The sequence below is a fragment of the Schistocerca serialis genome, chromosome 2, assembly GCF_023864345.2.
Source record: "Schistocerca serialis cubense isolate TAMUIC-IGC-003099 chromosome 2, iqSchSeri2.2, whole genome shotgun sequence".
NCBI classification, from domain to species: Eukaryota; Metazoa; Arthropoda; class Insecta; order Orthoptera; family Acrididae; genus Schistocerca; species Schistocerca serialis.
Genome location: NC_064639.1, coordinates 531,267,985 through 531,286,621, shown reverse-complemented (window position 1 = coordinate 531,286,621; position 18,637 = coordinate 531,267,985). Strand labels below are relative to the sequence as shown.

The following is an 18,637-nucleotide window of genomic DNA, read 5'->3' as shown; positions in this document are numbered from 1 at the left end:
TTTAATCTCCACTGTATAACTGCATTTCACGTTCAGTTCCCAACCCTTTTGGAATCTCAGAATCAATCTTCTCAGCTGTATCTCTTCAACGCATTACTTTATAGCGCCGGCGTATTTTGTTAAGTCATCCGGAAAATCGTATTCCGCGTCTATTGCTAGCGCGGGCGTGCCATGTTACTGAAAGTTGTTTCATCGGCAACCAGGAGCAAATTCGTCGATATTAACGGTCGAAACAGTCAGGAAAATGTGCTCCGCGCTTAGGATGGCGTTCTGTTCCACAAATCGACGCCAGATTATAAACGTGAGAAAATTTCTGTGGCACGAGAAACTTGTCTTCGGTAAATGGAAAATATAAAAATAATTGTATCCACACATATTATAAAAGTGATGTTTGTATGTATGTCTCCTCCTAAACCACTAGATCGATTTCAACCAAACTTGGTACACGTACCACTAACTGTCTGGAAAGAACAACTATGGTGGTGAGGACCACCTACCTCTCAAAAAGGTAGGGGAGAAAAAGAAGCATAGCTCACAACACGCAAATAGCCAGAGTGTATTCATCTAGTGTTTGAGAATTAGAACCGTCCGCAGCTCGTGGTCGTGCGGTAGCGTTTTCGCTTCCCACGCCTGGGTTCCCGGGTTCGATTTCCGGAGGGGTCAGGGATTTTTTCTGCCTCGTGATGACTGGGTGTTGTGTGATGTCCTTAGGTTAGTTATGTGTAAGTAGTTCTAAGTTCTAGGGGACTGATGGCCATAGATGTTAAGTCCCATAGTGCTCACAGCCATTTGAACCATTTTTTTAGAATTAGAACATTTAGTTACTTGCAACGAAGTTTACCATAGTTTCAAACATTTACGAGACTTTTTCTCGCAGCCCCTCCCCCCATATGATGAAAGAAAAAACGTTTATCGCTTATGCATTTTCACTTCTTTGCATGAAGCATGACGTTTTAATTTATTACTTCTTTCCTACTAATTCTATTAGCAACACATTTTCTAGACACTCTTCACATATACAATTGACTGTACCTGCAAAGCTACAGTGATGTCCAAAATTAAAGCAAGAAACGGAAATTTTACAAGGTTGCATTTATTTTGCCACAAAACAGTATATACAGGTGATAGTAAAGAAGAAACATGTAAAAAACAAATAACGTAAACAACTGCAACATGCATAACGGTAGACAAAAATGCTCTTCGTTTCTTCCAGCTTAACGGATTTGCACACACATTCCGACAACTGCTCAGTATGGGATGTGAGCACCTCTGTCAACACTTCTGTCTCTAAGCTGGTCGTAGGTTGTGTTCCAAAAATTAACAGCATAGAGGCGGATGTGATGACACTTTCTCCAGGATCTGACCATCATTTTGCAGGGCAATGCTCAAGTACGTACAGTGCCAGCTGTTACTGATTTGTTTGACTGATGGGGCTGCTAAGTGCAAAACCACCTATAGCGCTCCCCTGACTTAAGCCCTCGTGAGTTCGATTCGATTTCTAAACTGAGGGAAACACTTCACGTCATTCGCTTCAGAACTGGTACAAATTCGTCGGGCAATAGACCGCGCCACTCGAACTGTCAACACAACTGACACTGCTAAGAGTATCCCACAACTTCCACATCGCTGGCAACAGGCTATTCACAATACTGGTGACTACTTTGAAGGTCAGTAAAACTTTGAAACACGTATGTATTTTGTACGAGTTGTAAATAAATAGTTGCCACCATTAAAGTTCCAACCCTCGTATTTAACGCATTATCTCATTTCCAAAGCAATCAAACGATTGAAGCTGTTTTATTCGCGGGATTCCTCAAGGAATCGTTGGAGGGGGGTTACTAGTAGACCACTAACAGGTCTCAGATCTACAAGTTCATATGAGACGTAAAAATTTTCCGCTCTCGAAACAGGAAATGCTAGACGTTTCTCTTCTTTTTTTGGATACTGCTTATCACTTTGCCACTTTATCGCCGCTAGGAAATATATGACGAACATAGAGCAAAAACGCTTTTGTAGTCCTTTTGATACGTCGAAATAAAGTGCACCCAGTTCCCAGTCTTCTTACTGCATGCGGCATATGCTTGATATATAAGGTATCTCTCCTAACTGTCGCCAGGGGCATTTTCTCAGGTGTTTTGGCAGGTATTCGCAATTTCTTTTTACAACGTGTAGCTACAGGCAGCCCAGACAAATAATGCTCAACAAATTTTTCATGCGACGCCCAGTGCGGACTTAAAGCCTCGGTTTCTTTCCCGTTAGGAGCAAAACTGTTTTTAGAGCGGAGCTTTGCACGCCCATTCGATTGATCGGTCCCAAATTAGTCTAGTGCGCCATTTGTTTTATCGATATGTTTTGATAGGGACAGTTAATCACGATGAATAATCAGTTCTCCACCAGCAGTTACCGAGCAGTGCTGCTGTATCACGGTAGCAGTTAGCGTGGGGCAGGGCGTGCTATCGCTGCTGGACTACTGACTATTCTTCGTATTTCACTGTCCCTGTTAATACACATCGATAAAAAGAATACCTTGCTAGACCAATTTGGGACCGCTCAGTCGAATGGTCATATAAGATTCCGCTTTAAAGAACAGTTTTGCTTGTAACGGGAAACAAACTGACACATTCTATCGGCACTGGTGTCATACGAATGACTTGATGAGCAATATTTGTTTCGGCTAACTCCAGCTACACACTGCAAAATCAAAATTGCAAATATCTACCGAAACACCAGAGAAAATGCGCCTGACGACCAATAGGAGAGACATCCTGTAGATTTCATTCTAGAAGCATCCCCCAGGCTGTGGCTAAGCCATGTCTCCGCAATATCCTTTCTTCCAGGAGTGCTAGTTCTGCAAGGTTCGCAGGAGAGCTTCTGTGAAGTTTGGAAGGTAGGAGGCGAGGTACTGGCGGAATTAAAGCTATGAGGACGGGGCGTGAGTCGTTCTTGGGTAGCTCAGTTGGTAGAGCACTTGCCCGCGAAAGGCAAAGGTCCCGAGTTCGAATCTTGGTCCGGCACACAGTTTTAATCTGCCAGGAAGTTTCATCCTGTAGATTCATCCACAACGCTGCACACATATTTCTGGCTGTAGTCGAGAAGAAGAACTGGTTACTATTAAAACAGCGTCTCTGTTATCGTTCAAGTAAAACACACGTCATTCTCTTCATCATAATACATGATTCTCAACACGAATTTTAATAGCGTGCGCCAGTTCATGAAAATCTCGCATTTCGTAAGAGCTTTGCAGATTTTTTCATTGTCTTTCTTTTTCGAAGCATCAGTTCCCTACATCATTTCGCATCCAACTGTTTCCGACTTTGTACAGCTTTATTTTTAAAAAAAATCCGAAAGTAACGTTTAGTCGACTGTAAGCAATTGGTTCGAGCAAGAGCGATTTATCTCTCAGCACGGCATGTGACTGTGTGCTGAAATGGGATGGAATTGTGATTTGAAATATTAATTATGACGTAACTGGATGGGGATTTGCATAAGAATCTCGTAAGCTGCAACTCCTTTCAGGATGCGTCGCTCATTTGGCGCAGCACGTGTGACATGTAAATGGACCGCCTGGTGTTGTTGCGAGCCTTCCGGCGAGTCGCGGGGCGGATGGAGGCTGCCGCATTACGTATGCGAGCGCACGGCGGTCACGCGTCTGGCCGCTCTTATGATCACACCGTGTCACATCCGCGCTACCTGGCCTACAGTTTATACAATCAGCCGCGCGCCGGCTGTCGGTGAGCACACACTGCGCCGCAGTGCAAGGCAAAGGTGCCGCACAAGCGGCATTCTGGCCAGAAATCCGCTCACAATTACACTGTCACATTTTTGTGGTTTTAGGACGTCGACGTGAAATGAAGGCGTGGAGCTGCGCTGGTACACGGTCTAGTCACATTAACGTGGCCATAGGCTATGTTCGACTAAAACGTGCGGTAACCACTGCACTAGCATTACAGGGTATGTGAAGCAAGTCGGGGGACGCGGAAAACAGTGCAGTCGTTGTCATAATGCGGAAACGGTGCGAATATCTCATATCCAGCAGCGAATGATCATTGCGAAACGGTTACGTTTGCAAACTGTTCGCTTTCTGCCCTGACTGAAGCATATGGCAAAATGGCGCTATCCAAATTCGCGCCTAGGCAACTGTGGGGCAACTCGGACCAACCGTTCAGCGAACGTTGCTGTGTACTATCCTCCGCAGCAGGCGCCTTAATCATGCATCCATTCTTTCTGCCGTTCATTCGCGGCGAAGGCTGGAACTAGCACATCAGAATCGAAACTGGATGTCCACTGAGTGGCGGCAGAGGGCTTTTTCAGATGAATCACTCCATTGGACAGGTAGCAAACACCCTGCAACAACTGCCAGAAGCGTCCAGGCTGGAGGAGGGAGCGTTATGGTCTGGGGAATGTTTTCGTGACATTCCTGGGTGATCTCGTCATTCCGGAAGCGCAGTGGACCAATACAAGTATGCATCTATTCGTGGGGCCATGTCCACCACTATATGAAGTTTGGTTTTCTTCGGCACGATGGCATCTACCAGCACGACAATGCAATGTCATCCAGCCTTAGCCGAGCGGTCTCAGGCGCTGCAGTCAGGCACTGTGCGGCTGGTCCCGGCGGAAGTTCGAGTCCTCCCTCGGGCATGGGTCCTTAGGATAATTTAGGTTAAGTAGTGTGTAAGCTTAGGGACTGATGACCTTAGCAGTTAAGTCCCAGAAGATTTCATACACATTTGAACATTTTTTTTGTCATCCAGCCCGCACAATATGTGTGTGGTTGGAAGAGCACCAGAATGAGTTTACCATACTTCACTTGCCACCAAACTGCCCGGATTTATGTCAATCAATAATTGTGGGACCACCTCGATAGGGGCGTTCGTGTCATGGATTATCAACTGAGAAACCTGGCGTCGCTGGTCGCGGCACTGGAGTCAGCATGACTCAACGTCCCTGTCGGTACCTTCCAGAATCTCATTAACTGTCTTCCTGTACGACACGCAGCGGTCTGCGCTGCAGAAGGTGGTTATTCAGAGTTTTGACACGTGGTCACGTTAATGTGACTCGATTGTGTATAGTTAACAGATATACGTTTTTAAAACTGCAACGAAATTAATCTGCGGTTTAAAACTGAATATTGTGTAACATCAGTATGTTGACAACATCTAGGTTTTAAGAGATGGTAGCATGGTCCGAACCAAGGAAAAAAGTCAAATTAACGCAAGTAATTAGAGCCTTGGGCACTTGTTCATTTTCGCTATAGAGATGCATGAAACTCATGTCTTCTACTGCAAGCTCTTTGTTATTGCTAATGACCTACAGAATGAAGTAAACGAATATGGACATATTCCTCCTTTATTGTCAAAATGGTTTAAATGGCTCTGAGCACTATGGGACTTAAGATCTGAGGTCATCAGTCCCCTAGAACTTAGAACTACTTAAACCTAACTAACCTAAGGACATCACACACATCCATGCCCGAGGCAGGATTCGAACCTGCGACCGTAGCGGTCGCGCGGTTCCAGACTGAAGCTCCAGGTAGCGCTCGGCCACACCGGCCGGCCCTTTATTGTCCAAGGATACAGCTTGCAATTAGTGCTAGTGTTGTTACTGTAACCCGTATTAACAGTTCTGACTAAGTACAACCCTTGCATTAGTCCTAATGGAAGAATTTTGAGTTTTGATAAGTTCGTGAACTCCTTTTACAATGTAGTTCCATCTTTGCACTTACCAGAATAATCAAGCCTATTTCTCCATCACATCTATAATGCACTTGACATAGTCGCCGTAAAAAGGTGTTTGGTGAAAATTAATCTTGTGCCGGTTTTCCCACATGTTATGAACTCGGAACTCCACTGTGGTGCAATTCTGAAGAAATGGGACTCGTATTCGGAAAATGTGGAGCTCTAATCCTCTCCGGCCCGCTCAGTCGGCTTAACCGTGGTTTCTTTCCCCAGCCTTATTCATCCATCATACTTATCCATCCATTCATCTCTAATGATTTCAGTGTCAACGAGCTATTGCGTTCTAACGTTCTTTGCATTCACCATTGTTGTCGCGAGTGCTAAGTTGTCAGAAATTCATGGTTTGTTGGCAGTTGAATGTACCTTTTTCACTATAGGGCCTTTAACATAAATAAAAACCATGCGATTTATACTTACTCATTTATTTTACGCATCACAGAGCATTTCAGTGGCAATATAATTACTATCAGTTTATTTAAGATGGGAACGAAGTCTTTCGCGACGGCACTTATATGTAAAACATTCTATGTTTTCTTGCCGCGTCAATTCGGGATAAAATATCAAGCTTTCGACGATTACCTCCATCGTCATCGTCAGGAGCAACTGACTGTCTTCACTGCTGCTGTGGTAGCCTTTTTTATAGCCCGTGGACGGTTTCTCGTCAACTTAGGATCACATTTACCTTCCAGCTTGCAAACCGATAAGATGAACAACGCAACCTCGGTATTGAAAAGTCATGAGTGAAATGAATGTCTAGTGACACTGGTTTTGTGCCTCTGCCATTGCCTCATTACATGTTGTCTTTGCAAAATACTGTACAGAGTTTTCGTAGCCTGCGCTGTACTGAGAACGAACTAACAGCTGCATTACTACCCTACGAGAAGAAATTTCTGCAATGCGGAATGCTTGTCAGCAGAGAGCTATGGATACGAGCGAAGAAATGCTTAAAATTCTCTATTCGTACTGTGCTTCTGATTTCTTCACGAACTCAGCCAATACCACAGGTCACATTGTTTGAAACCTTTACATATATCAAATGAAGACGACGTGAATTTCTTGTACCTGTATCCGATAGTCTTTAAATCCAAAATGTTTGAGTATTTTCATCGGCAGGTTTTCGATTCTGCAAGGATTGCATATTCTGATACCTTTAGCAGTTGAGTGTATCTTCTACCTAAGTTATCCGTTTGACTGTGGTAGCTGTTCTCGTGACGGTAAGTACACGGACGGCAAGAGAGTGTTTCGTGTCGTAACAGCATTGTTACCGCACAGGTGAAAGCGCCTTTCGGCAGACCAGTGCTCGCTCTTTTGGGTGGCCGCCCGCATCCTGTCCACCGCTGGCTGAATTGGCGCATTCGTGTAGTAAGTGTTGGTATTACTGTACAAACACAACTGCTTCAGACGTGACATATGAGGTTCACAGAAATAGTTCCCTTCATGGCACCGTAAAATGAAGAAAACAGAGGACAAAGACAAACTACGTTTTAGGGCTTGTGTATGAGTCACAGTATACTTTTCACAATCTGTCAGTGAAGTCGTCAGTTCGGAATTGGTTCACACTTTTTTTCTCACGCAGCCGAGCCTGTGTTCTTTCTAATAGCAGGACTAATGAAATGTAATACGTAACGTAACCCATCAAAGGCCTTGGGACTCGGTCTGAGAAGAACCTCAAAACAATGAAAACCAAATTAAAAAAATGGTTCAAATAGCTCTGAGCACTATGGAACTTAACATCTGAGGTCATCAGTCCCCTAGAACCTAGAACTACTTAAACGTAACTAACCTAAGAACATCACACATATCCATGCCCGAGGCAGGATTCGAACCTGCGACCGTAGAGGTCGCGCGGTTCCGGACTGAAGCGCCTAGAACCGCTCGGCCACCGCGGCCGGCACCAAATTAAATCTCACTTTCTAAACTGAAGCTATCCTGGGAGCTGAAAATCATCTTGCAAGTAAAAATAAAAAAAAAGCTTGAAAATTAAAAATGTCCTTGCAACAAAGAAACTTCTTGAAACTAAATGACGTATTGAAACAAAAAGCTTCTAGAAAACTAAAAATGCCTCCGATTTTTTGGGTGAAAACTCTGAAAGCTTTTCAAATGAAACAAACATTATTAACATTTACGTCTTTATTCTTCATGACTACATAATTATTTCTCTCACCCTGGCTACGACTACACTTCTCCCAACGAGAGACCAGTTTATTGATACTGTCACCGTAGAATGTTTGACTTTGTTGACGGAGTAACAACCTTACCTCTGCTTGCATCGCTTCATCACTATCAAAGTGAATCTTCAAAGATATTCTCTAACTTTTGGAAACAGTTGTAAATCGGATGGGGCCAGGTCGGGACTGTATGGAGGACGATCAATGATAGTGAACCCAAGGCGTCGGATTGTTGCAGATATCACAGCGCTCTTGTGTGATCTGACATTGTCATTCTGAAAGAGAGGGTGTTCCATGTATGGACGTACTTTTCGAATCCGAAATTCGGTTCGATACGCTGTCGCTCACGCACCGACATAGTTACGTTACACACCGCCATGTTACACGCTACAATTCGGAGCTGTCTAGCAGCAGAGGGTTGCAAATACACAGACATGAAGAATAAAAATGTAGAATGTTAACAAAGTTTGTTTTATTTAAAAATCTATAAGAGTTTTCACGTAAAAAAAAATGGAAGCGTTAAGTTTTCAGCACGCCCTTGTAGAAACTAAGTATCTTCTTGAAACTTCTCTTTGGATGCCCATCGAAATATGAATCGAAGTGGTAGCAAATTATGTCTCACACCGTGTGATCATGGCTTACGTTAAGACTGGATGTCGATCACACCTATCAATGAAATCTCCAGTGATTTCGTCGATGTTGCTTTCTATTCGTCAGTCACTTAGTAAGTCACCAATGAAAAATAAATGTTTCTCCTGCCAGACTCTTAAGATTCCGGTGTGAATAATATCATTGATAAGCGTGAGTTCCTCCGATACCAGTCTCAAGAGATTTTCGACGATTTCGCGCCAATGCTCGACGTTAACATTCGGCCTGAGTGAGCGTCGTACATCCTTAACAGTTGCCTTTCGACAAATTCCTACTTTTCCTAAAAACATCTTTTTCTTCGCGGGTCCTAATCTGTACACTTTTAACATCACTGCATGCGTCTCCGTCTCCATTTATCAGAATCCGTAAAAATAGTTGTTGTTGGTGCGCTGTCTCAATGCACTACAACACGAAGATCCACACTTTCGGTAGGTATCAATATAAAACACCACTTGAGGTTGATATTTTCCATGCTGCGTGGGGCTTATCGACCTGTTTGTGCTTGTGTATGCACACGTACACATTTCGAAACGCTTCCTGTTTAAGATGCTGTCAGTTCGCCGAACGCTTAAGCCGTACCTTGTATAAAGATAGCCTTGCTTACCGCACTTCTCAAAAGCGCTGCACAGTGGAATCGCGGAAGAGGTATAGCGCCGCAGATTGTCACCTACTCCCCGGATGTGGACAACACCCGCATCTGGCACAGAGCCCCCGGTGGGGGGCTAAGACTTGCGCAATAGCTTTCGGAGAAAGTGTTGTGCACGCTGCGCTTCCGTGCATCGATGAACACATTGTCTTGCGCGTTTCCCTTTTAAATCTTTTCATATTGTTTGTTCGAGGCGAAAATCAGTAACATTTATGTAAACACGCTTAGAAAGTCACATAAAAATAACGCCTTTGCTGACCTATTTACAGCATCATTGAACGCTAAACAGGCACGCAGATTAATTCATTGTTTTACACACTTACCTTTCTAGGAAGTTTCTGTGGCTCACGCAGTAGGAACGGCCCGTGCAAATAGCTGCTTATCTGACTACAACATTATTCTCTCGATAATCATTTTCAAATATACTTGAACTGTGACCTTTCTTGGAATGTCCAGTGCAGAAAGTTTAGCAAATATGACTTAGAAGTGTCCCGTAACATCAATCAGAGAAACGTTCTGTCATACGTATTTGTCATATTTATTCCTGGTTCAAATGGCTCTAAGCACTATGGGACTTAACATCTGAGGTCATCAGTCCCCTAGAACTTAGAACTACTTAAACCTAAGTAACCTATCCATGCCCGAGGCAGGATTCGAACCTGCGACCGTAGCAGTCGCGCGGTTCCGGACTGAAGCGCCTAGAGCCGCTCGGCCACCGCGGCCGGCGTTTATTCCTCAAATTCAACTTATATGTAATCCGCTTGATTTACTACCTAAAGCGACATACGAAAATTTGTGACAGGCTAGGATTCCATCCTGGATTTCCCTCTAGTCGTGAACGGTCGCCTTACCACTTAGGCTATCCGAGCACAGTCCCGATCCGGCACAAATTTTCGTATGTCGTTTTAGGTATTACATCTAAACCTATTACAGTGAAGCCGAATGTCAGGTTTAAATTTCAATAAGCATCAATAAATATCAACATTATGACGAAAATCAAGTTCAACTGACAATGTTCCGGCGAACGCTTCTGGAAGATCGTATAATTTGAGGGAAGAGAGCTAACAAAAACCTGGTTTACCAGCAAATTCCCTTGTTTTGTTTCTGGACCGGGAGCGCCTACATTTACGATAAGGATGAACAAATACGCTTTTATTTCTCATAGTATTACCCTGATTTGCGTGCTCCGCACTTGCCTGTTATGAATTTTCCGTTTGTATATGTCAGTGGGTATTGCTACAACGACCAAATCGCCTTAATCCAAACGGAATATCGTATGCATCATCTGTCTACAAACAGCGTAAACTTTTAACTGCGTTTTAATGTTTAAACGTTGTTTTATTGCGTTCCTGAGGCGAAGATGGATCTAACTCTGCTTTTTTTTAAACTTTTTATTTCCCTTACAACAATTATAGCGGATCTTGATCGTCTCTCCAGTTAAGTTCTCATTTGCTTTTCAGGAAGGACTGTATCATGGCATTCAGGCTGGGGCTTGGGAGAATATGATACCAAGGCAGGCACGAGTCATTAGCGGGCAGACTAGCCTCCTACATATACTGTGCTGTGCGCCTGACACCGCTCCAGCGGACGCAACACGGAGCCATTCCTCTTGATAAATGGCGCATGACTCGCAGTACGTCCGACATTTTGCCTGCCTCAGTGTGCGTCACGCAAGCGTACATGCTTCGTTAACGAACCGGAGGATGAAATTTGTAACGATGCTCGCTTATGCAGTACGCCACTATCTTTTATTAAACATACAGGGGAAACAAAACACATCAAGAACTGGTTCCGCTATTTTCAGTTACAGTTGTTCGCTGAACCGTTTTGATTTTGTCATACGGAGAAACTGTTTTCCTTACCTCAAGTCAAAAAAAACGCTATAAGGCTGTAGCACCAAATTTTGAATGAGTGTATTCGAACGCTGCTGTCAGACAAGTTTTCGGTAAAGTGTGTGTTTATTCCATCTGATCAGCGGTAGCCTACGAAGGCGATTTTAATAGAGGTGGTATCTGTAACAAATCTGGCCTCTTCGTACATCCTGATTCACAAGTAGAACCAAAAATAGGGGACTGTGGTATCTTTGTTGTCCATTCACTTATAACTTTATCATCATAAGTAGCACAATACATAATGGAGATGTGCCTTGAGACAGTTACCGTTGTGACCTAACTGATGAATCCCGTTGTCAGATCGAGCTGCACTTATTTACGTTGTTTTTGGTACAACAGCGATAGTAAGCACTGCTGAGCATGATTGTATGAAGGATCTTGATAATAAGTTTTTCACCTTCATGGTTGTTCTGCCCCTCATCTTTTTTAAAAAAGTACTAGTTTCTTGATGGTACTGTTGTCCCTAAGAACAAGTATCACAACGCGTAAAACCGCACATTCATATTATCCTTAGAATACCAGAGAGGGAGAAATTCAAAAAATGTTCAAATGTGTGTGAAATCTTATGGGACTTAAATGCTAAGGTCATCAGTCCCTAAGCTTACACACTACTTAACCTAAATTATCCTAAGGACAAACACACACACCCATGCCCGAGGGAGGACTCGAACCTCCACAGGGATCAGCCGCACAGTCCATGACTGCAGCGCCTTAGACCGCTCAGGGAGAAATGTTAGATTGCTACTAAACCGTCGTAAATCGTACTACTGCAAAATTTATTCAAAGGAAGCATTATTTATAGGTTCTGCATTTGTTAATTACCTTTATTAGACCTCCAATGGTATGTTACAAACCAAATTAAATACAGAATGGCCTGTTTTATATCCTAATGCAACCGTAAATTTTTTGAGGGTTTGCAATCTAGGGTTAATTACACTGTTATCGTTGAACATTAAGTCATGCATTAGCAATCCCTTGCGAAATATAATACCGATTGATATCCGATTTTCTACACGACTGAAATTTGTACATTTTACTTCGTGGCCGAAAGGTTAAGTAGCACATCATAGCAGATCGTAACTCTGAATTTTTGACATAATGTCTGTTAGAATTCATAGCAAAAATTTGTAAACATATTTTTCATTGAAAATATTCATTCTGAGATACTTAACTTACATACAAATATTCATAGTACAGCACTAACTGATATAGATGATGCAGTGAAGAAAGCTAACATGTCTGAACATGACTTAATTCGACTAAACCCAAAGCACTAACGAATCGCAATGAGATACGATTTGGCCTGTTTGTAAAAATTCTGATTCGAGGGACTCTCAGCTGGATACTTAGTGATTCTTAAGGTTCTTCTACGATAATTCTACAAGGTTGTGCTTCCTGCATTAGAAGTATGATATTAAAGACCTCGGGTAGAAACCCTGAGTCCTTCCCGGCTGCATATCAGCATTTAAATTACTAAGATATCCCAACAGTAGAAAAACGAATCATTCAGTCTGTGTCGAAAGCATTTATGTGGTATTAAAATTCACAAGCTCTTTACGGCATTCCAGGAAATGATGCAGCAGAAATGGTAGCTAAGTAATCGCTTGATATGGAGAAAGAGAACTATAGCAGTACTAGCTACAAAACATTTTAAAGGTGTTTTATCCAAACAAAGAGATGTGATAATGACATACGGTATTCCAGATAGAAAATAAGGAGTAATGCTGAAGTAAAAGCGGTAGTGTTCACCACCTTCTGGCACGAGAAGCATTGATGTCCCAGATGATTCAAGAACATCATACTCGCTGACAGCCATAGCTTCTGCAGAAAATACCTATAAAAGCAGTGACATGGTGCCATCCGCATTATATACTGCGATGATGCGATAAAAGAGAGGGTTTCAAGAACTTGTGTATGTGTGTGTGTGTGTGTGTGTGTGTGCGTGTGTGTGTGTGTGTGTGTGTGTGTGTGTGTGTGTGTGTGTGTGTGTGTGTGTATATGGGGGACGGGGGGTGAGAAAGAGAGAGAGGGCTGATGGCGGCACGGAAGGAGAGAGGAGGGTACAGGGGCCGTGGACGCACACGTGTGGGTTGTTGTGTATCGGTGCATTTATATGCAGTATAATAGTTTAATTTCATGTACTTTGGTGGTTATGTGAGACTCTGATTAGATGGTAAGAGAGGAAATAGCATGAAAGTTGATCGATATCACTGCGAGTAAGGTGGTTTCTGAAGAAGCAATAGTTTCTTCAGAAAACCTTCCGGTTGATGACTACTGCATCTCGTCTTATAACATACATCTAAGACGGAGAACTAAAGACTTATAGTCTGCGTTTAATATAGACTGAGATGCAAAGGACCTATGCAATAGGAAAAGTGAGTTTATCAGTATATCAGTTTGTCACCTTCTTCATCTAACCACTCCTTGTTTTAAACATTCTTCTTCTTTTATCCCGTACCTTCAGGGGTTGGCCTGGTTGTTCATAGGTTTGGCATCGTTAATGTTAGAGTGTGGCCGGATGCTCTTGGTATCACCACCCACCTACCCCTCCCCATCCTCCACCGGGAAGGAATTTGTGTATCCCAACTGCCTGCCTGTAGCGTTACACAAGTGAAAGCCTACGAACTTTTTTTTTGTCTCTCTAAATTTTGGCTTGTGGTGCAACTGGGGCGGGACGTGCTACAGGCGGGATTCTTACTTTGAACTTTACATGCAAAAATTTATACTTTGATAAATTTAAGATCCTGAATGTTCTACATAATTCTATACAATTTTCAAATGTTAACAACAAAGCAACAGCAAAACTAGTTGTGAAGTGATGTATGGATAAATACCGAAAACAAAACAAAAAAAAAAAAGAATTAAAAAGAAAAAACTGTTGCAAAACGCTTTCAAGACTAGTAGTCGATTTCAAGGAGCCGGTATCATTATTAGAGCTTCGCAGTCTGGAGGTATAGAAATAGCCTTCTGAAACTCCTGCGTGTTGCTAATTCTGATACTCCATCATATGTTTTTATGTTCAACCTCTCGACGTCATCTATGTAGAGATATATTTCCATTAGTGTGTTATGTATGCATTTTCACGACACAGCCGTGACTACGCCAGAAGGAAAATAAATCAGTTCCGACGTGTTTTTCAATACGGTATGGAACACCTGGGGAGGGTAGGATATTATTCACAACACGGCGGAGAGCGTCATCAGAGGATTTACGCCATATGATTGTGCTCGTCAGGCGCAGTTTTCCCGCGTACGGCGAGATAAATTGCGAACGCGGGCGGCCATTGTCTGGCGCACTCAGGCCTGCCCGGAGCAGCTCTGCTCCGTCCCCGCCGCCGCCGGATCTCTCCTTTAAGCTCGTTGACCGCGACCGCGCACATTTCACGCTTTCGCGCGAGCGCGTTCTGTAGGAACGAAGGGCCCCGGAGTCGATAGCTGCGAAACGGATGAACTGGTGCTGTACTCAATTAAACTCAGTCGGTCGCACGGCCGCAGCTTAAACAGTACGACTCGGAGAGCGAATGCTAAGTAAGAGCAGTGACTACTGATGGTACATTTTCGTGTGCATATTCAGGCATACTAACCTGTAATGTGCGTGTAAATATCAGAATGATGTGTGTGCAGACATTAACAGGATAAACGCGCAAGAAATTTGTTCTCATGTGCTCCAACTCAGTAGTGCTCACGAGAAAAAAAAGCGTGTAAGACAATGTGAATACGTTTTAGCGGAAAGATATTTCAGAAAATGAAATGCAGAAATTCATATATCAACATTCTGTTTCTCAGACCTCCATTTTTAGTAGTACGTATTGGGAATAATTGCACACCTTTTAGTTTTTATAAGAGCATCTTTATAACATAAATAAAACACAATAGAGACTGTTGTGGGATGATCCAGCTCAGGGGCAAAAGAGACAGTATCAAATCATATGCTCAAAAACACATTTTGTACATTGTGGGGATGAATATGCTTACAACAACAAAAAGAAAAAAAAAGAAAAAAGAATTCATTTCCTTACTTATAATGAACTGCACTATTAAATATTTTGAAAGTACTGTTATGTCGCTCGTGTGGTAATGAAGAGAAGACAATACTCAGGAGGGAATGATGAGCAGTAGTCGTAGGCTTTTTCGGAGTGTTTACTTCATTGCTTTCAGAGACGTTCTTGGTTGTTCAAATGTGTGTGAAATCTTACGGGACATAACTGCTAAGGTCATCAGTCCCTAAGGTTACACACTACTTAACCTAAATTATCCTAAGGACAAACACACACACCCATGCCCGAGGGAGGACTCGAACCTCCGCCGGGACCAGCCGCACAGCCCATGACTGCAGCGCCTTAGACCGCTCGACTAATCCCGCGCGGCTTCTTGGTTGTTTTGTTGTCGATAGCTACGGTCGCAGGTTCGAATCCTGCCTCGGGCATGGATGTGTGTGATGTCCTTAGGTTAGTTAGGTTTAACTAGTTCTAAGTTCTAGGGGACTAATGACCTCAGAAGTTGAGTCCCATATTGCTCAAAGCCATTCGAACCATTTTTTTGTTGTCGTTAGAGAAGTTGTCCATTGTCCATGACTAATTACGCAAGCAAAGAGCTGAGCATATGGTACGAGGCTAGGAAAGGAGAATAAATCAGGTGTCTGTTAGGTAAGTGCAGGTTGGCTATATCAAAATCAAAAATTTTCTCCGTTAGCACGGCACAGTGAGATATTTACAGACGGGCCTTTTTATTCTCCCAATAGGCATTGGCTTTTATCGCTTTTTCACGTGTACAAGTAATAGTCAATATTTTTGTAACTAACCTCTTAAATCCCAAAATCATTTGTTCAAAGTAATGTACAGAACTCAAGCACACTAATGGAGGATAACGTTGAAACGTCCCCTTTGAACAATTATGCACGGGACTGTGCTTAACCTGACACACAATGTTTTTAGCGCAACGCAATCTGACTTTCAAAATTCCCTACTAAAGAATGGCCCTGACTAACGTTAAACTATACCTTTCGCAAATCACTTACCTCACAAAAATCTCCGCTGCTCAAGCTACTGCAATACAGCGAGCGCCACTACTGCCAGCTAAATAAAAGATTCAAACTACTAAAGGCACTAACTACTGATAGGGATAGTTAGCAAATGAAAGATATTAATAGAGAACAAACAATGTATTTACCTTAATATCATCACAAGTCATAATATATATATCAGTTCATGACAAATTAGAAACCTCAGCCATCTCTCTCCCCACATCCACCACTGCTGGCGGCTCACCTCCAACTGCGCAACGCTACGCGCTGTTCACATCCAGCTGCCGCTGCCCAACACTACAATGGCAGACAACAATGCAAACTAGCCACAGACTGCACACAGCACAGCCAGTGATTTTCATATTGAGCGCTACGTAACGTTGCCAATAAGAAAACATAAACAGCCTACTTACATAGAGAAAACATAAACAGCCTACTTACATAGAGAAAACATAAACAGCCTACTTACATAGCCCCCATGCTCCCCACAAAAATTTTTACAAATTGGATTGGGCAGTGGCCAATACAGATTTGAAAAAAATTTTTCATAATTACAATAACAAAGAAATCAAATGCACACACTTATTGATACAATGTTGGTCAAAAGCTTAAATTTTCTCACCGTCCATAAAGACAGTCCACATTGTTCACCACAGTAAAACTGCCGTTTCTTTTCTCAAAGTCTGAGCAGTAAAAGACAATGCACACAGAAGTAGTGGAGTTCCATGCAGTCTTGAAGAAGTAGTGTTGTCCTTCCAATGGAAAGACAGTGCTGACTCTTGATATGCAGAGAGGTAATGGGCCACAACAGAGCAAACCCACAGCAGAGTAATTCGAAGTTCTGACGAATATTGGTAGGTAGGTCATCACAGAGCAGACCCACTGTAGTCCTGGTAGAGATTACGGTATTGGTGGGCCACCAGAGGTGCAGACCCACTGCAGTCCTTGTAGAAATAATGGTATTGATGGATCATCAAAGATGTAGACCCACTGTAGTCCTTGCAGAGATAATGGTATTGGTGGGCCACCAGAGGTGCAGACCCACTGTAGTCCTTGTAGAAATGGCCAGCAGCCATCTGTTGCGACTGTGCAGGTGCGCAATCACCATCGAAGAGTCTTGTAGAGAATATAGCAAGTCCATAAACCACCACTTGTGCACTCACAAAGTTTTTTGGAATTGTCCTTAGAACGAGCAATGCTGTTATCCAGTCCCTTGCTGAATTATCAACACACGTGCAAACACTAACAGTCCCTACTTCTCACATATTGTCCATATACTATGACCAACAGAAACGTGTGCAGTGAAATGTAACTAACAAGTTAATAATGTCATGAACTGGTGACAATTACAATTTTATAACATAAGAATACAATTACAAAGGTACAAAATACATCATTAAAAACATAATAATACAGATAACATTTGTAGTACAGGCTTTACAAAAGAATAGAAATAAACATATACATCAGTGTTACAAAAATAGTGACATAAGTACATACATAAAATAATGAGAATAGTTTTCGAAACATTAATTTCACACATGAACATTGAAACAGAACAGAATTGTAAACAACTTTACAAAGAAAATAACATATTATTAATGCAACTTATATTTGAGGATAACAGTATTCCTCCTCATAGTGAATATAGCTTAGTATTAGAAGAGAAAAAATTCTATGAAACAGTACACAGAGACAGGAAGAAAACAAATACTCAAGGCTACACAAACACATAGTGGGATAACACCAATAGGAAAGGACAGGGTTCGTTTTCAGTGTAACATTTGGTACTGCAGTCCAACCCAAAACTTCATATATCTTTCCTCTTATTTCATCCTTTGTTTCCACCCAAAAATTCTATCTAAGCATGCTTTCTGTATTTATATGTTCATACATTTCTTACCTCAACATTTATTTCCAAGAAAATCCTACCTAAACCTGTTTTCTCAATGCATTTCTTCCAATTCATCGCAACTCATTCTCTTAGAGGCTACCCCCTCTTAAGCTAACTTAAATCTACTGAGCTCAGATGCTAAACTAAGGGACGAGGCAATGCAGCATCACATAACAAATCAACACAAGCAGCAATGCAAAAAATGCAAATTGGCAAAGCTAGCAGCATAAATGAGCAAAAGTCAAATTCAATAACACTATGCCTGGCAAACAGCAGCAACTTATACCTAAACATGACATAGCGCAAGCAGAAAAAATATTACACTAAAATGGCCATGTCTAATACCTATGTCACATCTTAACATTAGAGTGATGCATCACAATTTATTCTACAAAAGAAATTACCAAGTACTTGAAAAGAAAATTATAGATGCAGTTACTGGTATTAGTCCCTTCTTATTGTTCTCTCCATTCCAAGTGCTCCTTTTTTAAAGAATGTGGATCATAAAATAATTATTTAATAGATCTGTTGACAGAAAGTGTTCACATTAGCAAATGCATTTCATTTTATAAAAGCAATGCTGCAACACAGCTGGAAACCAGATATCAAATGAAATAAGCAACTATGAAAAG

The 18,637-nt window shown here is 42.1% G+C and overlaps 1 protein-coding gene across 11 annotated transcripts in view; it reads left to right on the top strand.

The window, feature by feature from the left end:
• LOC126457505 (protein muscleblind-like) overlaps positions 1-18,637 on the top strand; it is a 611,133-nt gene that overhangs the window by 211,158 nt on the left and 381,338 nt on the right. The window lies entirely within an intron of this gene.